Consider the following 23,492-nt stretch of genomic DNA (forward strand, 5'->3'; position numbering starts at 1 on the left):
TTCTAAGTGGCATTCACACAGTCAAAACCTTCGTTGGAGAATGCGGGCATCGATCCCGCTACCTCTCGCATGCTAAGCGAGCGCTCTACCATTTGAGCTAATTCCCCTTGAAGAAACAGGAGCTGTTAGCCTCTCATGACAACAGCATAACATTTAGAAGGCTGAAGCATGTTGATCAGAGGTGACTCACTTCAGCAGTAGCACAGGGAGAACTATGCACAGTTTCAGGTTTCTGGGACTTCACATCACTGACAAGCTCACTCACCATGCATTCCCTAATGAAAAAGGCACAAGAACACACACACCTTCTGTGAAGATTGAGAAGGGGCCAGTATTACCTGTTGCATGTTGCAGAGATTCAGCTGCACACAGCTTCCTCGTTAGTATAGTGGACAGTATCTCCGCCTGTCACGCGGAAGACCGGGGTTCGATTCCCCGACGGGGAGAGAGTATGTTTTCTCTGAACCTACGGCCGAAAAACCTGAAAAGGTTTTGGAGCAGCGAGGTGCGACGCGCTAAAGGCAATGCGTTGGCCGGGAATCGAACCCGGGTCAACTGCTTGGAAGGCAGCTATGCTCACCACTATACCACCAACGCCACAAACAAGCACACCATTGTTTTGCTGAAAGACCCTCAGTGTAAATTTTCCCCTGGGAAAGATGACCAAACTCTGTCATTTCCACTGCGGGACACATGCACGCTTGGTGGAAAATTGTGGTTTCTGTAGTGTAGTGGTCATCACGTTCGCCTTACACGCGAAAGGTCCCTGGTTCGAAACCAGGCAGAAACATGCCTTTAGTTCTTGTCTTTTGTCTGACACTATGGGCAAGCCTGTCATCACACCTCATTAGTAGATGGGAACAATCTATATTTTGTGTTAGGCCTTATTAAGACAATTGCGAGCACAGGAAGCAATCATGCCATCCCCGTGCTGTTGTTGTGCCTTCTGCGCTTGGCTTCGGATGTGGAAAAAAACAGAATAAAACAATTACACCTTGTGGACATTCATCCGTCATGCCTGAAGGGTTCCGCTATCAACTGTGGGCCGGTTAGCTCAGTTGGTTAGAGCGTGGTGCTAATAACGCCAAGGTCGGGGTTCGATCCCCGTACGGGCCAAAAGTTCTTCTCTTTGTTTTGCTATATCATGCTTTCAGACTGTCATCTGTCAAGCAGAGGCAAATGGTGAATCAGGTAAATAACGTACACTGAAGTTATACACTCAAACTTATAGTTTTTAAAGCTGTTCTCAGTGGCATTCACACAGTCAAAACCTTCGTTGGAGAATGCGGGCATCGATCCCGCTGCCTCTCGCATGCTAAGCGAGCTCTCTACCATTTGAGCTAATTCCCCTTGAAGAAACAGGAGCTGTTAGCCTCTCATGACAACAGCATAACATTTAGAAGGCTGAAGCATGTTGATCAGAGGTGACTCACTTCAGCAGTAGCACAGGGAGAACTATGCACAGTTTCGGGTTTCTGGGACTTCACATCACTGACAAGCTCACTCACCATGCATTCCCTAATGAAAAAGGCACAAGAACACACACACCTTCTGTGAAGATTGAGAAGGGGCCAGTATTACCTGTTGCATGTTGTAGAGATTCAGCTGCACACAGCTTCCTCGTTAGTATAGTGGACAGTATCTCCGCCTGTCACGCGGAAGACCGGGGTTCGATTCCCCGACGGGGAGAGAATATGTTTTTTCTGAACCTACGGCCGAAAAACCTGAAAAGATTTTGGAGCAGCGAGGTACGACGCGCTAAAGGCAATGCGTTGGCCGGGAATCGAACCCGGGTCAACTGCTTGGAAGGCAGCTATGCTCACCACTATACCACCAACGCCACAAACAAGCACACCATTGTTTTGCTGAAAGACCCTCAGTGTAAATTTTCCCCTGGGAAAGATGACCAAACTCTGTCATTTCCACTGCGGGACACATGCACGCTTGGTGGAAAATTGTGGTTTCTGTAGTGTAGTGGTCATCACGTTCGCCTTACACGCGAAAGGTCCCTGGTTCGAAACCAGGCAGAAACATGCCTTTAGTTCTTGTCTTTTGTCTGACACTATGGGCAAGCCTGTCATCACACCTCATTAGTAGATGGGAACAATCTATATTTTGTGTTAGGCCTTATTACAGTTTTTCTCCATTGGTTTGGCTCATTTCTTGAAACTGAGATGACATTCTCAAAATAACATGGACAAATTCCCAAACTAACTTGCAGTTTCTCATAACAGAATGGCATTTCTCATTGCTTTCATCACATTTCAAATGCTTTGTACATGTCTCAAGCACTTAGTACATCTTTGCAAATGGTTTTGTACAAGTAGCCTACACTTAACACAATCATCCTACATTTAGTACATTTTCCAAAAGAATGCATCTTGTTGATCTATCTTAATTGGTTGGTTCTCAGTGTAATGGTTGTTCTCTTCAAAACATGTCAGCACAATTTCATCATATAAGTCATCATCTGCAGAATAGTCTGCTCAATTCTCAAAATGAATTAAGAAATTGTAATACAATACAGAACACATATTTTGGAACATTTCATAAATTCATTACAATCAGGTGAGTAGGTAACAGGTGAAAGCAGGTTTTGACGAAAATGAGTGTCCCACATTACTGGTGACCAATCCATCAGTTTGTTGTCTATTATTTTGAATGCTGGCATTGCTCTATATACAGTGGATATAAAAAGTCTACACACCCCTGTTCAAATGCCAGGTTTTTGTGTTGTAAAAAAATTAAAGCAAGACAAATAATTTCATAACTTTTTTCACATTTAATGTGACCTATAACCTGTACAATGCAATTGAAAAACAAACATAAATCTTTACAGCGAAAAAATATAAAACAAAAAACTTAAAATCTGGTTAAATACATATAACTAATACTTTGTTGCAACATCTTTTGCATCTATTACAGCACTCAGTCTTTTTGGGTAGGAACCTATCAGCGTGACACATCTTGATGTGGCAAAATTTGCCCACTCTTCTTTGCATAATTGCTCAAAATCTGACAAAATGTGAGGGCATCTTCTGTGCCCAGCCCTCTTCAGATTACCCCACAGATGTTCAATGGGATTCAGGTCTGGATTCAGGCTGGGATATTCCAAAGCCTTAATCTTATACCGCTGAAGCTATTCTTTTGTTGATTTAGATGTGTCCTTTGTGTCATTGTTGTGCTGAAAGATGAAGTTCCTTTTCATCTTCAGTTTTCTACCAGAGGCCGAAGGTTTTTGCCAATACTGACTGGTATTTGGAACTGTTCAAAATTCCGTCCACCCTGAATAAAGCCCCAGTTCCAGCTGAAGAAAAACAGCCCCAAAGTATGATGCTGCCACCACCATGCTTCACTGTAGGTATGCTGTTCTTTTGGTGACGAGCAGTGTTGCTTTTGCGCCTAATATACCTTTTGGAATTATGTCCAAAACGTTTAACCTTGGTTTCATTAAACCATAACACATTTTCCCACATGCGTTTGGTAGATATCAGATGAATTTTTGGAAAATTAAGTAGAGCTTAGATGTTTTCTGGATGTTTGTTTTGCACAGACATATGAAGAAGTCGGCAGATTGTTGTCACATGTACTACACAGCCAGTACTTGCCAGAAATTCTTGCAGCTCCTTCAGTGCTGCTGTCGGCCTCTTGGCAGCCTCCTTGACCAATTTTCTTCTTGTCTTATCATCAATTTTTGTCAAATGTCTTGTTCTTGGTAATGTCTTGTTGTGCCATGTTTTCTCCACTTGATGATGACAGTCTTCAAAGTGTTCCATGGTATATTTAATGACTTTTGTAGCCTTCACTTGACTGATATCTATGAATAATGAGATACCTCTGATGCTCTGGCATCTCTTTGTGGACCATGGCTTGTGCTGAAAGATGTGGCTACAAAAATATCAGGACAAGCCTACTAGAACAGTTAAACTTTATTTGTAGTTGATCAGAGGCACTTTAATTGTTGACAGGTGTGTGCTGACTCCAATTTAAAGTGAGTTTGAAGGTTATTGGTTAAATTTGAACACAGCAACACCCCTAGTTATAAAAGGGTGTGCATACTTATGCAACCTCAATATCTCAGTTGTTTATTTTTACTTCACCTCCCTGAAAGATTTCTGTTTGTTTTTCAATTGCATTGTACAGGTTATAGGTCACATTATAGGTAGAAATTATTTGTCTTATTGTAATTTTTTTTACATCACAAAAACCTACCATTTGAACAGGGGTGTGTAGACTTTTTCTATCCACTGTATACATCTTGGCCTGGTGCTAGTTCTTTGATGCTAGTCCTGTGATTATATAACGATGATATAGTCCTGTGATGATATAATGATTATATAGTCCTGTGGCGATCAGTGTAGAGGATGGCTCAGGCATTCTTCCCACAGTGCATTGCTAAAGAACATATCAGATGCAATGTTGATGAGAATTTATGGCCAAACAGACTGCAGCGGATGGATGGCCAGGAAGGTGATGGAGAGAGGGGAGTGACACAGAGTAGTCAGAATGTTACTGTATTGCATTTGTGATGCTTGACTATTTTTTTACCTACTGTAATGTATTTTGTTTTGTTTTTGCAGGTTTTTGTAATTTGTATACAAAGTATATTTGATACATTTTCCTTAGTATTTTCTTTTCTTTCTACCTACAGTAATGTGTAAAAATGTACTTGTAAATAAAAATAGTTACAGTTTCCTCAGCAGAAAGAGTGCAGTGTGTGTGGTGTGAACATTGTATTCCTTTAGCTAGACCTCTGCCATAAAGACAAAACATCTAAGCATTTTGACTTGCAGTACTTACACAATGCCAAAGGGACAATGCATTTTGGGGGCACTGATGATTTGTGTGAGAAAGGAAATCAGTTTTGACACGTGGGTAAACTGTTTTTGGAGCGATATGAGCAGTGATGAGGATCCATGTAGTTTTGCTGCACCGTCCAGTTTATTTTGACAGATGGACAAAATTAATGAAAATGTGCCAAAGCAATTGAGAAGGATCTATGCCATTTTTATGGTACTGACTATTTATATGGGAGAAAGACTTCATTTTGAAGCAAGAATGAACGTTTTGGGAGACATATGACATTTTGCTGGTTATCTGAAGTGTTGTGAAGAACTGTAAGTCTGTTTGGCCAATTTACCTTTTAGTTATAGGAATGTCATCTCAGTTTCAAGAAATGAGCCAAACCAATTGAGAAAAACTGTAAGACAATTGCGAGCACAGGAAGCAATCATGCCATCCCCGTGCTGTTGTTGTGCCTTCTGCGCTTGGCTTCGGATGTGGAAAAAAACAGAATAAAACAATTACACCTGGTGGACATTCATCCGTCATGCCTGAAGGGTTCAGCTTTCAACTGTGGGCCGGTTAGCTCAGTTGGTTAGAGCGTGGTGCTAATAACGCCAAGGTCGCGGGTTCGATCCCCGTACGGGCCAAAAGTTCTTCTCTTTGTTTTGCTATATCATGCTTTCAGACGGTCATCTGTCAAGCAGAGGCAAATGGTGAATCAGGTAAATAACGTACACTGAAGTTATACACTCAAACTTATAGTTTTTAAAGCTGTTCTCAGTGGCATTCACACAGTCAAAACCTTCGTTGGAGAATGCGGGCATCGATCCCGCTACCTCTCGCATGCTAAGCGAGCGCTCTACCATTTGAGCTAATTCCCCTTGAAGAAACAGGAGCTGTTAGCCTCTCATGACAACAGCATAACATTTAGAAGGCTGAAGCATGTTGATCAGAGGTGACTCACTTCAGCAGTAGCACAGGGAGAACTATGCACAGTTTCAGGTTTCTGGGACTTCACATCACTGACAAGCTCACTCACCATGCATTCCCTAATGAAAAAGGCACAAGAACACACACACCTTCTGTGAAGATTGAGAAGGGGCCAGTATTACCTGTTGCATGTTGCAGAGATTCAGCTGCACACAGCTTCCTCGTTAGTATAGTGGACAGTATCTCCGCCTGTCACGCGGAAGACCGGGGTTCGATTCCCCGACGGGGAGAGAATATGTTTTTTCTGAACCTACGGCCGAAAAACCTGAAAAGGTTTTGGAGCAGCAAGGTGCGACGTGCTAAATGCAATGCGTTGGCCGGGAATCGAACCCGGGTCAACTGCTTGGAAGGCAGCTATGCTCACCACTATACCACCAACGCCACAAACAAGCACACCATTGTTTTGCTGAAAGACCCTCAGTGCAAATTTTCCCCTGGGAAAGATGACCAAACTCTGTCATTTCCACTGCGGGACACATGCACGCTTGGTGGAAAATTGTGGTTTCTGTAGTGTAGTGGTCATCACATTCGCCTTACACGCGAAAGGTCCCTGGTTCGAAACCAGGCAGAAACATGCCTTTAGTTCTTGTCTTTTGTCTGACACTATGGGCAAGCCTGTCATCACACCTCATTAGTAGATGGGAACAATCTATATTTTGTGTTAGGCCTTATTAAGACAATTGTGAGCACAGGAAGCAATCATGCCATCCCCGTGCTGTTGTTGTGCCTTCTGTGCTTGGCTTCGGATGTGGAAAAAAACAGAATAAAACAATTACACCTGGTGGACATTCATCCGTCATGCCTGAAGGGTTCCGCTATCAACTGTGGGCCGGTTAGCTCAGTTGGTTAGAGCGTGGTGCTAATAACGCCAAGGTCGCGGGTTCGATCCCCGTACGGGCCAAAAATTCTTCTCTTTGTTTTGCTATATCATGCTTTCAGACGGTCATCTGTCAAGCAGAGGCAAATGGTGAATCAGGTAAATAACGTACACTGAAGTTATACACTCAAACTTATAGTTTTTAAAGCTGTTCTAAGTGGCATTCACACAGTCAAAACCTTCGTTGGAGAATGCGGGCATCGATCCCGCTACCTCTCGCATGCTAAGCGAGCGCTCTACCATTTGAGCTAATTCCCCTTGAAGAAACAGGAGCTGTTAGCCTCTCATGACAACAGCATAACATTTAGAAGGCTGAAGCATGTTGATCAGAGGTGACTCACTTCAGCAGTAGCACAGGGAGAACTATGCACAGTTTCAGGTTTCTGGGACTTCACATCACTGACAAGCTCACTCACCATGCATTCCCTAATGAAAAAGGCACAAGAACACACACACCTTCTGTGAAGATTGAGAAGGGGCCAGTATTACCTGTTGCATGTTGCAGAGATTCAGCTGCACACAGCTTCCTCGTTAGTATAGTGGACAGTATCTCCGCCTGTCACGCGGAAGACCGGGGTTCGATTCCCCGACGGGGAGAGAGTATGTTTTTTCTGAACCTACGGCCGAAAAACCTGAAAAGGTTTTGGAGCAGCGAGGTGCGACGCGCTAAAGGCAATGCGTTGGCCGGGAATCGAACCCGGGTCAACTGCTTAGAAGGCAGCTATGCTCACCACTATACCACCAACACCACAAACAAGCACACCATTGTTTTGCTGAAAGACCCTCAGTGCAAATTTTCCCCTGGGAAAGATGACCAAACTCTGTCATTTCCGCTGCGGGACACATGCACGCTTGGTGGAAAATTGTGGTTTCTGTAGTGTAGTGGTCATCACGTTCGCCTTACACGCGAAAGGTCCCTGGTTCGAAACCAGGCAGAAACATGCCTTTAGTTCTTGTCTTTTGTCTGACACTATGGGCAAGCCTGTCATCACACCTCATTAGTAGATGGGAACAATCTATATTTTGTGTTAGGCCTTATTAAGACAATTGCGAGCACAGGAAGCAATCATGCCATCCCCGTGCTGTTGTTGTGCCTTCTGCGCTTGGCTTCGGATGTGGAAAAAAACAGAATAAAACAATTACACCTGGTGGACATTCATCCGTCATGCCTGAAGGGTTCAGCTTTCAACTGTGGGCCGGTTAGCTCAGTTGGTTAGAGCGTGGTGCTAATAACGCCAAGGTCGCGGGTTCGATCCCCGTACGGGCCAAAAGTTCTTCTCTTTGTTTTGCTATATCATGCTTTCAGACGGTCATCCGTCAAGCAGAGGCAAATGGTGAATCAGGTAAATAACGTACACTGAAGTTATAACTCAAACTTATAGTTTTTAAAGCTGTTCTCAGTGGCATTCACACAGTCAAAACCTTCGTTGGAGAATGCGGGCATCGATCCCGCTACCTCTCGCATGCTAAGCGAGCACTCTACCATTTGAGCTAATTCCCCTTGAAGAAACAGGAGCTGTTAGCCTCTCATGACAACAGCATAACATTTAGAAGGCTGAAGCATGTTGATCAGAGGTGACTCACTTCAGCAGTAGCACAGGGAGAACTATGCACAGTTTCAGGTTTCTGGGACTTCACATCACTGACAAGCTCACTCACCATGCATTCCCTAATGAAAAAGGCACAAGAACACACACACCTTCTGTGAAGATTGAGAAGGGGCCAGTATTACCTGTTGCATGTTGCAGAGATTCAGCTGCACACAGCTTCCTCGTTAGTATAGTGGACAGTATCTCCGCCTGTCACGCGGAAGACCGGGGTTCGATTCCCCGACGGGGAGAGAGTATGTTTTTTCTGAACCTACGGCCGAAAAACCTGAAAAGGTTTTGGATCAGCAAGGTGCGACGCGCTAAAGGCAATGCGTTGGCCGGGAATCGAACCCGGGTCAACTGCTTGGAAGGCAGCTATGCTCACCACTATACCACCAACACCACAAACAAGCACACCATTGTTTTGCTGAAAGACCCTCAGTGCAAATTTTCCCCTGGGAAAGATGACCAAACTCTGTCATTTCCACTGCGGGACACATGCACGCTTGGTGGAAAATTGTGGTTTCTGTAGTGTAGTGGTCATCACGTTCGCCTTACACGCGAAAGGTCCCTGGTTCGAAACCAGGCAGAAACATGCCTTTAGTTCTTGTCTTTTGTCTGACACTATGGGCAAGCCTGTCATCACACCTCATTAGTAGATGGGAACAATCTATATTTTGTGTTAGGCCTTATTAAGACAATTGCGAGCACAGGAAGCAATCATGCCATCCCCGTGCTGTTGTTGTGCCTTCTGCGCTTGGCTTCGGATGTGGAAAAAAACAGAATAAAACAATTACACCTGGTGGACATTCATCCGTCATGCCTGAAGGGTTCAGCTTTCAACTGTGGGCCGGTTAGCTCAGTTGGTTAGAGCGTGGTGCTAATAACGCCAAGGTCGCGGGTTCGATCCCCGTACGGGCCAAAAGTTCTTCTCTTTGTTTTGCTATATCATGCTTTCAGACGGTCATCTGTCAAGCAGAGGCAAATGGTGAATCAGGTAAATAACGTACACTGAAGTTATACACTCAAACTTATAGTTTTTAAAGCTGTTCTCAGTGGCATTCACACAGTCAAAACCTTCGTTGGAGAATGCGGGCATCGATCCCGCTACCTCTCGCATGCTAAGCGAGCGCTCTACCATTTGAGCTAATTCCCCTTGAAGAAACAGGAGCTGTTAGCCTCTCATGACAACAGCATAACATTTAGAAGGCTGAAGCATGTTGATCAGAGGTGACTCACTTCAGCAGTAGCACAGGGAGAACTATGCACAGTTTCAGGTTTCTGGGACTTTACATCACTGACAAGCTCACTCACCATGCATTCATTCCCTAATGAAAAAGGCACAAGAACACACACACCTTCTGTGAAGATTGAGAAGGGGCCAGTATTACCTGTTGCATGTTGTAGAGATTCAGCTGCACACAGCTTCCTCGTTAGTATAGTGGACAGTATCTCCGCCTGTCACGCGGAAGACCGGGGTTCGATTCCCCGACGGGGAGAGAGTATGTTTTTTCTGAACCTACGGCCGAAAAACCTGAAAAGATTTTGGAGCAGCGAGGTGCGACGCGCTAAAGGCAATGCGTTGGCCGGGAATCGAACCCGGGTCAACTGCTTGGAAGGCAGCTATGCTCACCACTATACCACCAACACCACAAACAAGCACACCATTGTTTTGCTGAAAGACCCTCAGTGTAAATTTTCCCCTGGGAAAGATGACCAAACTCTGTCATTTCCACTGCGGGACACATGCACGCTTGGTGGAAAATTGTGGTTTCTGTAGTATAGTGGTCATCACGTTCGCCTTACACGCGAAAGGTCCCTGGTTCGAAACCAGGCAGAAACATGCCTTTAGTTCTTATCTTTTGTCTGACACTATGGGCAAGCCTGTCATCACACCTCATTAGTAGATGGGAACAATCTATATTTTGTGTTAGGCCTTATTAAGACAATTGCGAGCACAGGAAGCAATCATGCCATCCCCGTGCTGTTGTTGTGCCTTCTGCGCTTGCCTTCGGATGTGGAAAAAAACAGAATAAAACAATTACACCTTGTGGACCTTCATCCGTCATGCCTGAAGGGTTCCGTTATCAACTGTGGGCCGGTTAGCTCAGTTGGTTAGAGCGTGGTGCTAATAACGCCAAGGTCGCGGGTTCGATCCCCGTACGGGCCAAAAGTTCTTCTCTTTGTTTTGCTATATCATGCTTTCAGACGGTCATCTGTCAAGCAGAGGCAAATGGTGAATCAGGTAAATAACGTACACTGAAGTTATACACTCAAACTTATAGTTTTTAAAGCTGTTCTCAGTGGCATTCACACAGTCAAAACCTTCGTTGGAGAATGCGGGCATCGATCCCGCTACCTCTCGCATGCTAAGCGAGCGCTCTACCATTTGAGCTAATTCCCCTTGAAGAAACAGGAGCTGTTAGCCTCTCATGACAACAGCATAACATTTAGAAGGCTGAAGCATGTTGATCAGAGGTGACTCACTTCAGCAGTAGCACAGGGAGAACTATGCACAGTTTTAGGTTTCTGGGACTTCACATCACTGACAAGCTCACTCACCATGCATTCCCTAATGAAAAAGGCACAAGAACACACACACCTTCTGTGAAGATTGAGAAGGGGCCAGTATTACCTGTTGCATGTTGCAGAGATTCAGCTGCACACAGCTTCCTCGTTAGTATAGTGGACAGTATCTCCGCCTGTCACGCGGAAGACCGGGGTTCGATTCCCCGACGGGGAGAGAGTATGTTTTTTCTGAACCTACGGCCGAAAAACCTGAAAAGGTTTTGGAGCAGCGAGGTGCGACGCGCTAAAGGCAATGCGTTGGCCGGGAATCGAACCCGGGTCAACTGCTTGGAAGGCAGCTATGCTCACCACTATACCACCAACGCCACAAACAAGCACACCATTGTTTTGCTGAAAGACCCTCAGTGTAAATTTTCCCCTGGGAAAGATGACCAAACTCTGTCATTTCCACTGCGGGACACATGCACGCTTGGTGGAAAATTGTGGTTTCTGTAGTGGAGTGGTCATCACGTTCGCCTTACACGCGAAAGGTCCCTGGTTCGAAACCAGGCAGAAACATGCCTTTAGTTCTTGTCTTTTGTCTGACACTATGGGCAAGCCTGTCATCACACCTCATTAGTAGATGGGAACAATCTATATTTTGTGTTAGGCCTTATTAAGACAATTGCGAGCACAGGAAGCAATCATGCCATCCCCGTGCTGTTGTTGTGCCTTCTGCGCTTGCCTTCGGATGTGGAAAAAAACAGAATAAAACAATTACACCTGGTGGACATTCATCCGTCATGCCTGAAGGGTTCCGCTATCAACTGTGGGCCGGTTAGCTCAGTTGGTTAGAGCGTGGTGCTAATAACGCCAAGGTCGCGGGTTCGATCCCCGTACGGGCCAAAAGTTCTTCTCTTTGTTTTGCTATATCATGCTTTCAGACGGTCATCTGTCAAGCAGAGGCAAATGGTGAATCAGGTAAATAACGTACACTGAAGTTATACACTCAAACTTATAGTTTTTAAAGCTGTTCTAAGTGGCATTCACACAGTCAAAACCTTCGTTGGAGAATGCGGGCATCGATCCCGCTACCTCTCGCATGCTAAGCGAGCGCTCTACCATTTGAGCTAATTCCCCTTGAAGAAACAGGAGCTGTTAGCCTCTCATGACAACAGCATAACATTTAGAAGGCTGAAGCATGTTGATCAGAGGTGACTCACTTCAGCAGTAGCACAGGGAGAACTATGCACAGTTTCAGGTTTCTGGGACTTCACATCACTGACAAGCTCACTCACCATGCATTCCCTAATGAAAAAGGCACAAGAACACACACACCTTCTGTGAAGATTGAGAAGGGGCCAGTATTACCTGTTGCATGTTGCAGAGATTCAGCTGCACACAGCTTCCTCGTTAGTATAGTGGACAGTATCTCCGCCTGTCACGCGGAAGACCGGGGTTCGATTCCCCGACGGGGAGAGAGTATGTTTTTTCTGAAGCTACGGCCGAAAAACCTGAAAAGGTTTTGGAGCAGCGAGGTGCGACGCGCTAAAGGCAATGCGTTGGCCGGGAATCGAACCCGGGTCAACTGCTTGGAAGGCAGCTATGCTCACCACTATACCACCAACACCACAAACAAGCACACCATTGTTTTGCTGAAAGACCCTCAGTGCAAATTTTCCCCTGGGAAAGATGACCAAACTCTGTCATTTCCACTGCGGGACACATGCACGCTTGGTGGAAAATTGTGGTTTCTGTAGTGTAGTGGTCATCACGTTCGCCTTACACGCGAAAGGTCCCTGGTTCGAAACCAGGCAGAAACATGCCTTTAGTTCTTGTCTTTTGTCTGACACTATGGGCAAGCCTGTCATCACACCTCATTAGTAGATGGGAACAATCTATATTTTGTGTTAGGCCTTATTAAGACAATTGCGAGCACAGGAAGCAATCATGCCATCCCCGTGCTGTTGTTGTGCCTTCTGCGCTTGGCTTCGGATGTGGAAAAAAACAGAATAAAACAATTACACCTGGTGGACATTCATCCGTCATGCCTGAAGGGTTCAGCTTTCAACTGTGGGCCGGTTAGCTCAGTTGGTTAGAGCGTGGTGCTAATAACGCCAAGGTCGCGGGTTCGATCCCCGTACGGGCCAAAAGTTCTTCTCTTTGTTTTGCTATATCATGCTTTCAGACGGTCATCTGTCAAGCAGAGGCAAATGGTGAATCAGGTAAATAACGTACACTGAAGTTATACACTCAAACTTATAGTTTTTAAAGCTGTTCTCAGTGGCATTCACACAGTCAAAACCTTCGTTGGAGAATGCGGGCATCGATCCCGCTACCTCTCGCATGCTAAGCGAGCGCTCTACCATTTGAGCTAATTCCCCTTGAAGAAACAGGAGCTGTTAGCCTCTCATGACAACAGCATAACATTTAGAAGGCTGAAGCATGTTGCTCAGAGGTGACTCACTTCAGCAGTAGCACAGGGAGAACTATGCACAGTTTCAGGTTTCTGGGACTTCACATCACTGACAAGCTCACTCACCATGCATTCCCTAATGAAAAATGCACAAGAACACACACACCTTCTGTGAAGATTGAGAAGGGCCCAGTATTACCTGTTGCATGTTGCAGAGATTCAGCTGCACACAGCTTCCTCGTTAGTATAGTGGACAGTATCTCCGCCTGTCACGCGGAAGACCGGGGTTCGATTCCCCGACGGGGAGAGAATATGTTTTTTCTGAACCTACAGCCGAAAAACCTGAAAAGGTTTTGGATCAGCAAGGTGCGACGCGCTAAAGGCAATGCGTTGGTCGGGAATCGAACCCGGGTCAACTGCTTGGAAGGCAGCTATGCTCACCACTATACCACCAACACCACAAACAAGCACACCATTGTTTTGCTGAAAGACCCTCAGTGCAAATTTTCCCCTGGGAAAGATGACCAAACTCTGTCATTTCCACTGCGGGACACATGCACGCTTGGTGGAAAATTGTGGTTTCTGTAGTGTAGTGGTCATCACGTTCGCCTTACACGCGAAAGGTCCCTGGTTCGAAACCAGGCAGAAACATGCCTTTAGTTCTTGTCTTTTGTCTGACACTATGGGCAAGCCTGTCATCACACCTCATTAGTAGATGGGAACAATCTATATTTTGTGTTAGGCCTTATTAAGACAATTGCGAGCACAGGAAGCAATCATGCCATCCCCGTGCTGTTGTTGTGCCTTCTGCGCTTGGCTTCGGATGTGGAAAAAAACAGAATAAAACAATTACACCTGGTGGACATTCATCCGTCATGCCTGAAGGGTTCAGCTTTCAACTGTGGGCCGGTTAGCTCAGTTGGTTAGAGCGTGGTGCTAATAACGCCAAGGTCGCGGGTTCGATCCCCGTACGGGCCAAAAGTTCTTCTCTTTGTTTTGCTATATCATGCTTTCAGACGGTCATCTGTCAAGCAGAGGCAAATGGTGAATCAGGTAAATAACGTACACTGAAGTTATACACTCAAACTTATAGTTTTTAAAGCTGTTCTCAGTGGCATTCACACAGTCAAAACCTTCGTTGGAGAATGCGGGCATCGATCCCGCTACCTCTCGCATGCTAAGCGAGCGCTCTACCATTTGAGCTAATTCCCCTTGAAGAAACAGGAGCTGTTAGCCTCTCATGACAACAGCATAACATTTAGAAGGCTGAAGCATGTTGATCAGAGGTGACTCACTTCAGCAGTAGCACAGGGAGAACTATGCACAGTTTCAGGTTTCTGGGACTTCACATCACTGACAAGCTCACTCACCATGCATTCCCTACTGAAAAATGCACAAGAACACACACACCTTCTGTGAAGATTGAGAAGGGCCCAGTATTACCTGTTGCATGTTGCAGAGATTCAGCTGCACACAGCTTCCTCGTTAGTATAGTGGACAGTATCTCCGCCTGTCACGCGGAAGACCGGGGTTCGATTCCCCGACGGGGAGAGAATATGTTTTTTCTGAACCTACGGCCGAAAAACCTGAAAAGGTTTTGGATCAGCAAGGTGCGACGCGCTAAAGGCAATGCATTGGCCGGGAATCGAACCCGGGTCAACTGCTTGGAAGGCAGCTATGCTCACCACTATACCACCAACGCCACAAACAAGCACACCATTGTTTTGCTGAAAGACCCTCAGTGTAAATTTTCCCTTGGGAAAGATGACCAAAGTCTGTCATTTCCACTGCGGGACACATGCACGCTTGGTGGAAAATTGTGGTTTCTGTAGTGTAGTGGTCATCACGTTCGCCTTACACGCGAAAGGTCCCTGGTTCGAAACCAGGCAGAAACATGCCTTTAGTTCTTGTCTTTTGTCTGACACTATGGGCAAGCCTGTCATCACACCTCATTAGTAGATGGGAACAATCTATATTTTGTGTTAGGCCTTATTAAGACAATTGCGAGCACAGGAAGCAATCATGCCATCCCCGTGCTGTTGTTGTGCCTTCTGCGCTTGGCTTCGGATGTGGAAAAAAACAGAATAAAACAATTACACCTGGTGGACATTCATCCGTCGTGCCTGAAGGGTTCAGCTTTCAACTGTGGGCCGGTTAGCTCAGTTGGTTAGAGCGTGGTGCTAATAACGCCAAGGTCGCGGGTTCGATCCCCGTACGGGCCAAAAGTTCTTCTCTTTGTTTTGCTATATCATGCTTTCAGACGGTCATCTGTCAAGCAGAGGCAAATGGTGAATCAGGTAAATAACGTACACTGAAGTTATACACTCAAACTTATAGTTTTTAAAGCTGTTCTCAGTGGCATTCACACAGTCAAAACCTTCGTTGGAGAATGCGGGCATCGATCCCGCTACCTCTCGCATGCTAAGCGAGCGCTCTACCATTTGAGCTAATTCCCCTTGAAGAAACAGGAGCTGTTAGCCTCTCATGACAACAGCATAACATTTAGAAGGCTGAAGCATGTTGCTCAGAGGTGACTCACTTCAGCAGTAGCACAGGGAGAACTATGCACAGTTTCAGGTTTCTGGGACTTCACATCACTGACAAGCTCACTCACCATGCATTCCCTAATGAAAAAGGCACAAGAACACACACACCTTCTGTGAAGATTGAGAAGGGGCCAGTATTACCTGTTGCATGTTGCAGAGATTCAGCTGCACACAGCTTCCTCGTTAGTATAGTGGACAGTATCTCCGCCTGTCACGCGGAAGACCGGGGTTCGATTCCCCGACGGGGAGAGAGTATGTTTTTTCTGAACCTACGGCCGAAAAACCTGAAAAGGTTTTGGATCAGCAAGGTGCGACGCGCTAAAGGCAATGCATTGGCCGGGAATCGAACCCGGGTCAACTGCTTGGAAGGCAGCTATGCTCACCACTATACCACCAACGCCACAAACAAGCACACCATTGTTTTGCTGAAAGACCCTCAGTGTAAATTTTCCCTTGGGAAAGATGACCAAACTCTGTCATTTCCACTGCGGGACACATGCACGCTTGGTGGAAAATTGTGGTTTCTGTAGTGTAGTGGTCATCACGTTCGCCTTACACGCGAAAGGTCCCTGGTTCGAAACCAGGCAGAAACATGCCTTTAGTTCTTGTCTTTTGTCTGACACTATGGGCAAGCCTGTCATCACACCTCATTAGTAGATGGGAACAATCTATATTTTGTGTTAGGCCTTATTAAGACAATTGCGAGCACAGGAAGCAATCATGCCATCCCCGTGCTGTTGTTGTGCCTTCTGCGCTTGGCTTCGGATGTGGAAAAAAACAGAATAAAACAATTACACCTTGTGGACATTCATCCGTCATGCCTGAAGGGTTCCGCTACCAACTGTGGGCCGGTTAGCTCAGTTGGTTAGAGCGTGGTGCTAATAACACCAAGGTCGCGGGTTCGATCCCCGTACGGGCCAAAAGTTCTTCTCTTTGTTTTGCTATATCATGCTTTCAGACGGTCATCTGTCAAGCAGAGGCAAATGGTGAATCAGGTAAATAACGTACACTGAAGTTATACACTCAAACTTATAGTTTTTAAAGCTGTTCTCAGTGGCATTCACACAGTCAAAACCTTCATTGGAGAATGCGGGCGTCGATCCCGCTACCTTTCGCATGCTAAGCGAGCGCTCTACCATTTGAGCTAATTCCCCTTGAAGAAACAGGAGCTGTTAGCCTCTCATGACAACAGCATAACATTTAGAAGGCTGAAGCATGTTGATCAGAGGTGACTCACTTCAGCAGTAGCACAGGGAGAACTATGCACAGTTTCAGGTTTCTGGGACTTTACATCACTGACAAGCTCACTCACCATGCATTCCCTAATGAAAAAGGCACAAGAACACACACACCTTCTGTGAAGATTGAGAAGGGGCCAGTATTACCTGTTGCATGTTGTAGAGATTCAGCTGCACACAGCTTCCTCGTTAGTATAGTGGACAGTATCTCCGCCTGTCACACGGAAGACCGGGGTTCGATTCCCCGACGGGGAGAGAGTATGTTTTTTCTGAACCTACGGCCGAAAAACCTGAAAAGATTTTGGAGCAGCGAGGTGCGACGCGCTAAAGGCAATGCGTTGGCCGGGAATCGAACCCGGGTCAACTGCTTGGAAGGCAGCTATTCTCACCACTATATCACCAACGCCACAAACAAGCACACCATTGTTTTGCTGAAAGACCCTCAGTGTAAATTTTCCCCTGGGAAAGATGACCAAACTCTGACATTTCCACTGCGGGACACATGCACGCTTGGTGGAAAATTGTGGTTTCTGTAGTGTAGTGGTCATCACGTTTGCCTTACACGCGAAAGGTCCCTGGTTCGAAACCAGGCAGAAACATGCCTTTAGTTCTTATCTTTTGTCTGACACTATGGGCAAGCCTGTCATCACACCTCATTAGTAGATGGGAACAATCTATATTTTGTGTTAGGCCTTATTAAGACAATTGCGAGCACAGGAAGCAATCATGCCATCCCCGTGCTGTTGTTGTGCCTTCTGCGCTTGGCTTCGGATGTGGAAAAAAACAGAATAAAACAATTACACCTTGAGGACATTCATCCGTCATGCCTGAAGGGTTCCGCTTTCAACTGTGGGCCGGTTAGCTCAGTTGGTTAGAGCGTGGTGCTAATAACGCCAAGGTCGCGGGTTCGATCCCCGTACGGGCCAAAAGTACTTCTCTTTGTTTTGCTATATCATGCTTTCAGACGGTCATCTGTCAAGCAGAGGCAATGGTGAATCAGGTAAATAACGTACACTGAAGTTATACACTCAAACTTATAGTTTTTAAAGCTGTTCTCAGTGGCATTCACACAGTCAAAACCTTCGTTGGAGAATGCAGGCATCGATCCCGCTACCTCTCGCATGCTAAGCGAGCGCTCTACCATTTGAGCTAATTCCCCTTGAAGAAACAGGAGCTGTTAGCCTCTCATGACAACAGCATAACATTTAGAAGGCTGAAGCATGTTGATCAGAGGTGACTCACTTCAGCAGTAGCACAGGGAGAACTATGCACAGTTTCAGGTTTCTGGGACTTTACATCACTGACAAGCTCACTCACCATGCATTCCCTAATGAAAAAGGCACAAGAACACACACACCTTCTGTGAAGATTGAGAAGGGGCCAGTATTACCTGTTGCATGTTGTAGAGATTCAGCTGCACACAGCTTACTCATTAGTATAGTGGACAGTATCTCCGCCTGTCACGCGGAAGACCGGGGTTCGATTCCCCGACGGGGAGAGAGTATGTTTTTTCTGAACCTACGGCCGAAAAACCTGAAAAGATTTTGGAGCAGCGAGGTGCGACGCGCTAAAGGCAATGCGTTGGACGGGAATCGAACCCGGGTCAACTGCTTGGAAGGCAGCTATGCTCACCACTATACCACCAACGCCACAAACAAGCACACCATTGTTTTGCTGAAAGACCCTCAGTGTAAATTTTCCCCTGGGAAAGATGACCAAACTCTGTCATTTCCACTGCGGGACACATGTACGCTTGGTGGAAAATTGTGGTTTCTGTAGTGTAGTGGTCATCACGTTCGCCTTACACGCGAAAGGTCCCTGGTTCGAAACCAGGCAGAAACATGCCTTTAGTTCTTATCTTTTGTCTGACACTATGGGCAAGCCTGTCATCACACCTCATTAGTAGATGGGAACAATCTATATTTTGTGTTAGGCCTTATTAAGACAATTGCGAGCACAGGAAGCAATCATGCCATCCCCGTGCTGTTGTTGTGCCTTCTGCGCTTGGCTTCGGATGTGGAAAAAAACAGAATAAAACAATTACACCTTGAGGACATTCATCCGTCATGCCTGAAGGGTTCCGCTTTCAACTGTGGGCCGGTTAGCTCAGTTGGTTAGAGCGTGGTGCTAATAACGCCAAGGTCGCGGGTTCGATCCCCGTACGGGCCAAAAGTACTTCTCTTTGTTTTGCTATATCATGCTTTCAGACGGTCATCTGTCAAGCAGAGGCAATGGTGAATCAGGTAAATAACGTACACTGAAGTTATACACTCAAACTTATAGTTTTTAAAGCTGTTCTCAGTGGCATTCACACAGTCAAAACCTTCGTTGGAGAATGCGGGCATCGATCCCGCTACCTCTCGCATGCTAAGCGAGCGCTCTACCATTTGAGCTAATTCCCCTTGAAGAAACAGGAGCTGTTAGCCTCTCATGACAACAGCATAACATTTAGAAGGCTGAAGCATGTTGATCAGAGGTGACTCACTTCAGCAGTAGCACAGGGAGAACTATGCACAGTTTCAGGTTTCTGGGACTTTACATCACTGACAAGCTCACTCACCATGCATTCCCTAATGAAAAAGGCACAAGAACACACACACCTTCTGTGAAGATTGAGAAGGGGCCAGTATTACCTGTTGCATGTTGTAGAGATTCAGCTGCACACAGCTTACTCTTTAGTATAGTGGACAGTATCTCCGCCTGTCACGCGGAAGACCGGGGTTCGATTCCCCGACGGGGAGAGAGTATGTTTTTTCTGAACCTACGGCCGAAAAACCTGAAAAGAATTTGGAGCAGCGAGGTGCGACGCGCTAAAGGCAATGCGTTGGCCGGGAATCGAACCCGGGTCAACTGCTTGGAAGGCAGCTATGCTCACCACTATACCACCAACGCCACAAACAAGCACACCATTGTTTTGCTGAAAGACCCTCAGTGTAAATTTTCCCCTGGGAAAGATGACCAAACTCTGTCATTTCCACTGCGGGACACATGCACGCTTGGTGGAAAATTGTGGTTTCTGTAGTGTAGTGGTCATCACGTTCGCCTTACACGCGAAAGGTCCCTGGTTCGAAACCAGGCAGAAACATGCCTTTAGTTCTTGTCTTTTGTCTGACACTATGGGCAAGCCTGTCATCACACCTCATTAGTAGATGGGAACAATCTATATTTTGTGTTAGGCCTTATTAAGACAATTGCGAGCACAGGAAGCAATCATGCCATCCCCGTGCTGTTGTTGTGCCTTCTGCGCTTGGCTTCGGATGTGGAAAAAAACAGAATAAAACAATTACACCTTGAGGACATTCATCCGTCATGCCTGAAGGGTTCCGCTTTCAACTGTGGGCCGGTTAGCTCAGTTGGTTAGAGCGTGGTGCTAATAACGCCAAGGTCGCGGGTTCGATCCCCGTACGGGCCAAAAGTACTTCTCTTTGTTTTGCTATATCATGCTTTCAGACGGTCATCTGTCAAGCAGAGGCAATGGTGAATCAGGTAAATAACGTACACTGAAGTTATACACTCAAACTTATAGTTTTTAAAGCTGTTCTCAGTGGCATTCACACAGTCAAAACCTTCGTTGGAGAATGCGGGCATCGATCCCGCTACCTCTCGCATGCTAAGCGAGCGCTCTACCATTTGAGCTAATTCCCCTTGAAGAAACAGGAGCTGTTAGCCTCTCATGACAACAGCATAACATTTAGAAGGCTGAAGCATGTTGATCAGAGGTGACTCACTTCAGCAGTAGCACAGGGAGAACTATGCACAGTTTCAGGTTTCTGGGACTTTACATCACTGACAAGCTCACTCACCATGCATTCCCTAATGAAAAAGGCACAAGAACACACACACCTTCTGTGAAGATTGAGAAGGGGCCAGTATTACCTGTTGCATGTTGTAGAGATTCAGCTGCACACAGCTTCCTCGTTAGTATAGTGGACAGTATCTCCGCCTGTCACGCGGAAGACCGGGGTTCGATTCCCCGACGGGGAGAGAGTATGTTTTTTCTGAACCTACGGCCGAAAAACCTGAAAAGATTTTGGAGCAGCGAGGTGCGACGCGCTAAAGGCAATGCGTTGGCCGGGAATCGAACCCGGGTCAACTGCTTGGAAGGCAGCTATGCTCACCACTATACCACCAACGCCACAAACAAGCACACCATTGTTTTGCTGAAAGACCCTCAGTGTAAATTTTCCCCTGGGAAAGATGACCAAACTCTGTCATTTCCACTGCGGGACACATGCACGCTTGGTGGAAAATTGTGGTTTCTGTAGTGTAGTGGTCATCACGTTCGCCTTACACGCGAAAGGTCCCTGGTTCGAAACCAGGCAGAAACATGCCTTTAGTTCTTATCTTTTGTCTGACACTATGGGCAAGCCTGTCATCACACCTCATTAGTAGATGGGAACAATCTATATTTTGTGTTAGGCCTTATTAAGACAATTGCGAGCACAGGAAGCAATCATGCCATCCCCGTGCTGTTGTTGTGCCTTCTGCGCTTGCCTTCGGATGTGGAAAAAAACAGAATAAAACAATTACACCTTGTGGACCTTCATCCGTCATGCCTGAAGGGTTCCATTATCAACTGTGGGCCGGTTAGCTCAGTTGGTTAGAGCGTGGTGCTAATAACGCCAAGGTCGCGGGTTCGATCCCCGTACGGGCCAAAAGTTCTTCTCTTTGTTTTGCTATATCATGCTTTCAGACGGTCATCTGTCAAGCAGAGGCAAATGGTGAATCAGGTAAATAACGTACACTGAAGTTATACACTCAAACTTATAGTTTTTAAAGCTGTTCTCAGTGGCATTCACACAGTCAAAACCTTCGTTGGAGAATGCGGGCTTCGATCCCGCTACCTCTCGCATGCTAAGCGAGCGCTCTACCATTTCAGCTAATTCCCCTTGAAGAAACAGGAGCTGTTAGCCTCTCATGACAACAGCATAACATTTAGAAGGCTGAAGCATGTTGATCAGAGGTGACTCACTTCAGCAGTAGCACAGGGAGAACTATGCACAGTTTTAGGTTTCTGGGACTTCACATCACTGACAAGCTCACTCACCATGCATTCCCTAATGAAAAAGGCACAAGAACACACACACCTTCTGTGAAGATTGAGAAGGGGCCAGTATTACCTGTTGCATGTTGCAGAGATTCAGCTGCACACAGCTTCCTCGTTAGTATAGTGGACAGTATCTCCGCCTGTCACGCGGAAGACCGGGGTTCGATTCCCCGACGGGGAGAGAGTATGTTTTTTCTGAACCTACGGCCGAAAAACCTGAAAACGTTTTGGAGCAGCAAGGTGCGACGTGCTAAATGCAATGCATTGGCCGGGAATCGAACCCGGGTCAACTGCTTGGAAGGCAGCTATGCTCACCACTATACCACCAACGCCACAAACAAGCACACCATTGTTTTGCTGAAAGACCCTCAGTGCAAATTTTCCCCTGGGAAAGATGACCAAACTCTGTCATTTCCACTGCGGGACACATGCACGCTTGGTGGAAAATTGTGGTTTCTGTAGTGTAGTGGTCATCACGTTCGCCTTACACGCGAAAGGTCCCTGGTTCGAAACCAGGCAGAAACATGCCTTTAGTTCTTGTCTTTTGTCTGACACTATGGGCAAGCCTGTCATCACACCTCATTAGTAGATGGGAACAATCTATATTTTGTGTTAGGCCTTATTAAGACAATTGCGAGCACAGGAAGCAATCATGCCATCCCCGTGCTGTTGTTGTGCCTTCTGCGCTTGGCTTCGGATGTGGAAAAAAACAGAATAAAACAATTACACCTGGTGGACATTCATCCGTCATGCCTGAACGGTTTCGCCAACAACTGTGGGCCGGTTAGCTCAGTTGGTTAGAGCGTGGTGCTAATAACGCCAAGGTCGCGGGTTCGATCCCCGTACGGGCCAAAAGTTCTTCTCTTTGTTTTACTATATCATGCTTTCAGACGGTCATCTGTCAAGCAGAGGCAAATGGTGAATCAGGTAAATAACGTACACTGAAGTTTTACACTCAAACTTATAGTTTTTAAAGCTGTTCTCAGTGGCATTCACACAGTCAAAACCTTCGTTGGAGAATGCGGGCATCGATCCCGCTACCTCTCGCATGCTAAGCGAGCGCTCTACCATTTGAGCTAATTCCCCTTGAAGAAACAGCAGCTGTTAGCCTCTCATGACAACAGCATAACATTTAGAAGGCTGAAGCATGTTGATCAGAGGTGACTCACTTCAGCAGTAGCACAGGGAGAACTATGCACAGTTTCAGGTTTCTGGGACTTCACATCACTGACAAGCTCACTCACCATGCATTCCCTAATGAAAAAGGCACAAGAACACACACACCTTCTGTGAAGATTGAGAAGGGGCCAGTATTACCTGTTGCATGTTGCAGAGATTCAGCTGCACACAGCTTCCTCGTTAGTATAGTGGACAGTATCTCCGCCTGTCACGCGGAAGACCGGGGTTCGATTCCCCGACGGGGAGAGAGTATGTTTTTTCTGAACCTACGGCCGAAAAACCTGAAAAGGTTTTGGAGCAGCAAGGTGCGACGCGCT

The 23,492-nt window shown here is 46.1% G+C and overlaps 31 non-coding genes across 31 annotated transcripts; 30 read left to right on the plus strand and 1 right to left on the minus strand.

Annotated features, from left to right (window-relative positions):
• The first annotated feature begins 717 nt into the window (after positions 1 to 717).
• On the plus strand, positions 718 to 790 carry trnav-uac (transfer RNA valine (anticodon UAC)). The gene has a single exon. It is a non-coding gene; the product is annotated as a tRNA-Val (tRNA).
• Positions 791 to 1,617: 827 nt separating this feature from the next.
• On the plus strand, positions 1,618 to 1,689 carry trnad-guc (transfer RNA aspartic acid (anticodon GUC)). Its single transcript has one exon. It is a non-coding gene; the product is annotated as a tRNA-Asp (tRNA).
• Positions 1,690 to 1,960: 271 nt separating this feature from the next.
• Positions 1,961 to 2,033, plus strand: trnav-uac (transfer RNA valine (anticodon UAC)). The gene has a single exon. It is a non-coding gene; the product is annotated as a tRNA-Val (tRNA).
• A 3,325-nt stretch (positions 2,034 to 5,358) lies between these two features.
• trnai-aau (transfer RNA isoleucine (anticodon AAU)) lies at positions 5,359 to 5,432 on the plus strand. The gene has a single exon. It is a non-coding gene; the product is annotated as a tRNA-Ile (tRNA).
• Positions 5,433 to 5,933: 501 nt separating this feature from the next.
• trnad-guc (transfer RNA aspartic acid (anticodon GUC)) lies at positions 5,934 to 6,005 on the plus strand. The gene has a single exon. It is a non-coding gene; the product is annotated as a tRNA-Asp (tRNA).
• A 597-nt stretch (positions 6,006 to 6,602) lies between these two features.
• Positions 6,603 to 6,676, plus strand: trnai-aau (transfer RNA isoleucine (anticodon AAU)). Its single transcript has one exon. It is a non-coding gene; the product is annotated as a tRNA-Ile (tRNA).
• Positions 6,677 to 7,177: 501 nt separating this feature from the next.
• Positions 7,178 to 7,249, plus strand: trnad-guc (transfer RNA aspartic acid (anticodon GUC)). The gene has a single exon. It is a non-coding gene; the product is annotated as a tRNA-Asp (tRNA).
• A 79-nt stretch (positions 7,250 to 7,328) lies between these two features.
• On the minus strand, positions 7,329 to 7,400 carry trnar-ucu (transfer RNA arginine (anticodon UCU)). Its single transcript has one exon. It is a non-coding gene; the product is annotated as a tRNA-Arg (tRNA).
• A 120-nt stretch (positions 7,401 to 7,520) lies between these two features.
• Positions 7,521 to 7,593, plus strand: trnav-uac (transfer RNA valine (anticodon UAC)). Its single transcript has one exon. It is a non-coding gene; the product is annotated as a tRNA-Val (tRNA).
• A 253-nt stretch (positions 7,594 to 7,846) lies between these two features.
• Positions 7,847 to 7,920, plus strand: trnai-aau (transfer RNA isoleucine (anticodon AAU)). Its single transcript has one exon. It is a non-coding gene; the product is annotated as a tRNA-Ile (tRNA).
• A 500-nt stretch (positions 7,921 to 8,420) lies between these two features.
• On the plus strand, positions 8,421 to 8,492 carry trnad-guc (transfer RNA aspartic acid (anticodon GUC)). The gene has a single exon. It is a non-coding gene; the product is annotated as a tRNA-Asp (tRNA).
• Positions 8,493 to 8,763: 271 nt separating this feature from the next.
• trnav-uac (transfer RNA valine (anticodon UAC)) lies at positions 8,764 to 8,836 on the plus strand. Its single transcript has one exon. It is a non-coding gene; the product is annotated as a tRNA-Val (tRNA).
• A 253-nt stretch (positions 8,837 to 9,089) lies between these two features.
• On the plus strand, positions 9,090 to 9,163 carry trnai-aau (transfer RNA isoleucine (anticodon AAU)). Its single transcript has one exon. It is a non-coding gene; the product is annotated as a tRNA-Ile (tRNA).
• A 505-nt stretch (positions 9,164 to 9,668) lies between these two features.
• Positions 9,669 to 9,740, plus strand: trnad-guc (transfer RNA aspartic acid (anticodon GUC)). The gene has a single exon. It is a non-coding gene; the product is annotated as a tRNA-Asp (tRNA).
• A 597-nt stretch (positions 9,741 to 10,337) lies between these two features.
• trnai-aau (transfer RNA isoleucine (anticodon AAU)) lies at positions 10,338 to 10,411 on the plus strand. The gene has a single exon. It is a non-coding gene; the product is annotated as a tRNA-Ile (tRNA).
• Positions 10,412 to 10,912: 501 nt separating this feature from the next.
• trnad-guc (transfer RNA aspartic acid (anticodon GUC)) lies at positions 10,913 to 10,984 on the plus strand. Its single transcript has one exon. It is a non-coding gene; the product is annotated as a tRNA-Asp (tRNA).
• Positions 10,985 to 11,581: 597 nt separating this feature from the next.
• On the plus strand, positions 11,582 to 11,655 carry trnai-aau (transfer RNA isoleucine (anticodon AAU)). The gene has a single exon. It is a non-coding gene; the product is annotated as a tRNA-Ile (tRNA).
• Positions 11,656 to 12,156: 501 nt separating this feature from the next.
• Positions 12,157 to 12,228, plus strand: trnad-guc (transfer RNA aspartic acid (anticodon GUC)). Its single transcript has one exon. It is a non-coding gene; the product is annotated as a tRNA-Asp (tRNA).
• Positions 12,229 to 12,499: 271 nt separating this feature from the next.
• Positions 12,500 to 12,572, plus strand: trnav-uac (transfer RNA valine (anticodon UAC)). Its single transcript has one exon. It is a non-coding gene; the product is annotated as a tRNA-Val (tRNA).
• A 253-nt stretch (positions 12,573 to 12,825) lies between these two features.
• On the plus strand, positions 12,826 to 12,899 carry trnai-aau (transfer RNA isoleucine (anticodon AAU)). The gene has a single exon. It is a non-coding gene; the product is annotated as a tRNA-Ile (tRNA).
• Positions 12,900 to 13,400: 501 nt separating this feature from the next.
• Positions 13,401 to 13,472, plus strand: trnad-guc (transfer RNA aspartic acid (anticodon GUC)). Its single transcript has one exon. It is a non-coding gene; the product is annotated as a tRNA-Asp (tRNA).
• A 271-nt stretch (positions 13,473 to 13,743) lies between these two features.
• Positions 13,744 to 13,816, plus strand: trnav-uac (transfer RNA valine (anticodon UAC)). The gene has a single exon. It is a non-coding gene; the product is annotated as a tRNA-Val (tRNA).
• A 253-nt stretch (positions 13,817 to 14,069) lies between these two features.
• trnai-aau (transfer RNA isoleucine (anticodon AAU)) lies at positions 14,070 to 14,143 on the plus strand. The gene has a single exon. It is a non-coding gene; the product is annotated as a tRNA-Ile (tRNA).
• Positions 14,144 to 14,644: 501 nt separating this feature from the next.
• Positions 14,645 to 14,716, plus strand: trnad-guc (transfer RNA aspartic acid (anticodon GUC)). Its single transcript has one exon. It is a non-coding gene; the product is annotated as a tRNA-Asp (tRNA).
• Positions 14,717 to 14,987: 271 nt separating this feature from the next.
• Positions 14,988 to 15,060, plus strand: trnav-uac (transfer RNA valine (anticodon UAC)). Its single transcript has one exon. It is a non-coding gene; the product is annotated as a tRNA-Val (tRNA).
• A 253-nt stretch (positions 15,061 to 15,313) lies between these two features.
• trnai-aau (transfer RNA isoleucine (anticodon AAU)) lies at positions 15,314 to 15,387 on the plus strand. Its single transcript has one exon. It is a non-coding gene; the product is annotated as a tRNA-Ile (tRNA).
• Positions 15,388 to 15,888: 501 nt separating this feature from the next.
• trnad-guc (transfer RNA aspartic acid (anticodon GUC)) lies at positions 15,889 to 15,960 on the plus strand. Its single transcript has one exon. It is a non-coding gene; the product is annotated as a tRNA-Asp (tRNA).
• Positions 15,961 to 16,231: 271 nt separating this feature from the next.
• On the plus strand, positions 16,232 to 16,304 carry trnav-uac (transfer RNA valine (anticodon UAC)). Its single transcript has one exon. It is a non-coding gene; the product is annotated as a tRNA-Val (tRNA).
• A 1,497-nt stretch (positions 16,305 to 17,801) lies between these two features.
• On the plus strand, positions 17,802 to 17,875 carry trnai-aau (transfer RNA isoleucine (anticodon AAU)). Its single transcript has one exon. It is a non-coding gene; the product is annotated as a tRNA-Ile (tRNA).
• Positions 17,876 to 18,718: 843 nt separating this feature from the next.
• On the plus strand, positions 18,719 to 18,791 carry trnav-uac (transfer RNA valine (anticodon UAC)). Its single transcript has one exon. It is a non-coding gene; the product is annotated as a tRNA-Val (tRNA).
• A 253-nt stretch (positions 18,792 to 19,044) lies between these two features.
• Positions 19,045 to 19,118, plus strand: trnai-aau (transfer RNA isoleucine (anticodon AAU)). The gene has a single exon. It is a non-coding gene; the product is annotated as a tRNA-Ile (tRNA).
• The last annotated feature ends 4,374 nt before the right edge of the window (positions 19,119 to 23,492 follow it).

This window comes from Astyanax mexicanus, unplaced genomic scaffold (genome assembly GCF_023375975.1).
Source record: "Astyanax mexicanus isolate ESR-SI-001 unplaced genomic scaffold, AstMex3_surface scaffold_34, whole genome shotgun sequence".
In the NCBI taxonomy this organism is placed as follows: domain Eukaryota; kingdom Metazoa; phylum Chordata; class Actinopteri; order Characiformes; family Acestrorhamphidae; genus Astyanax; species Astyanax mexicanus.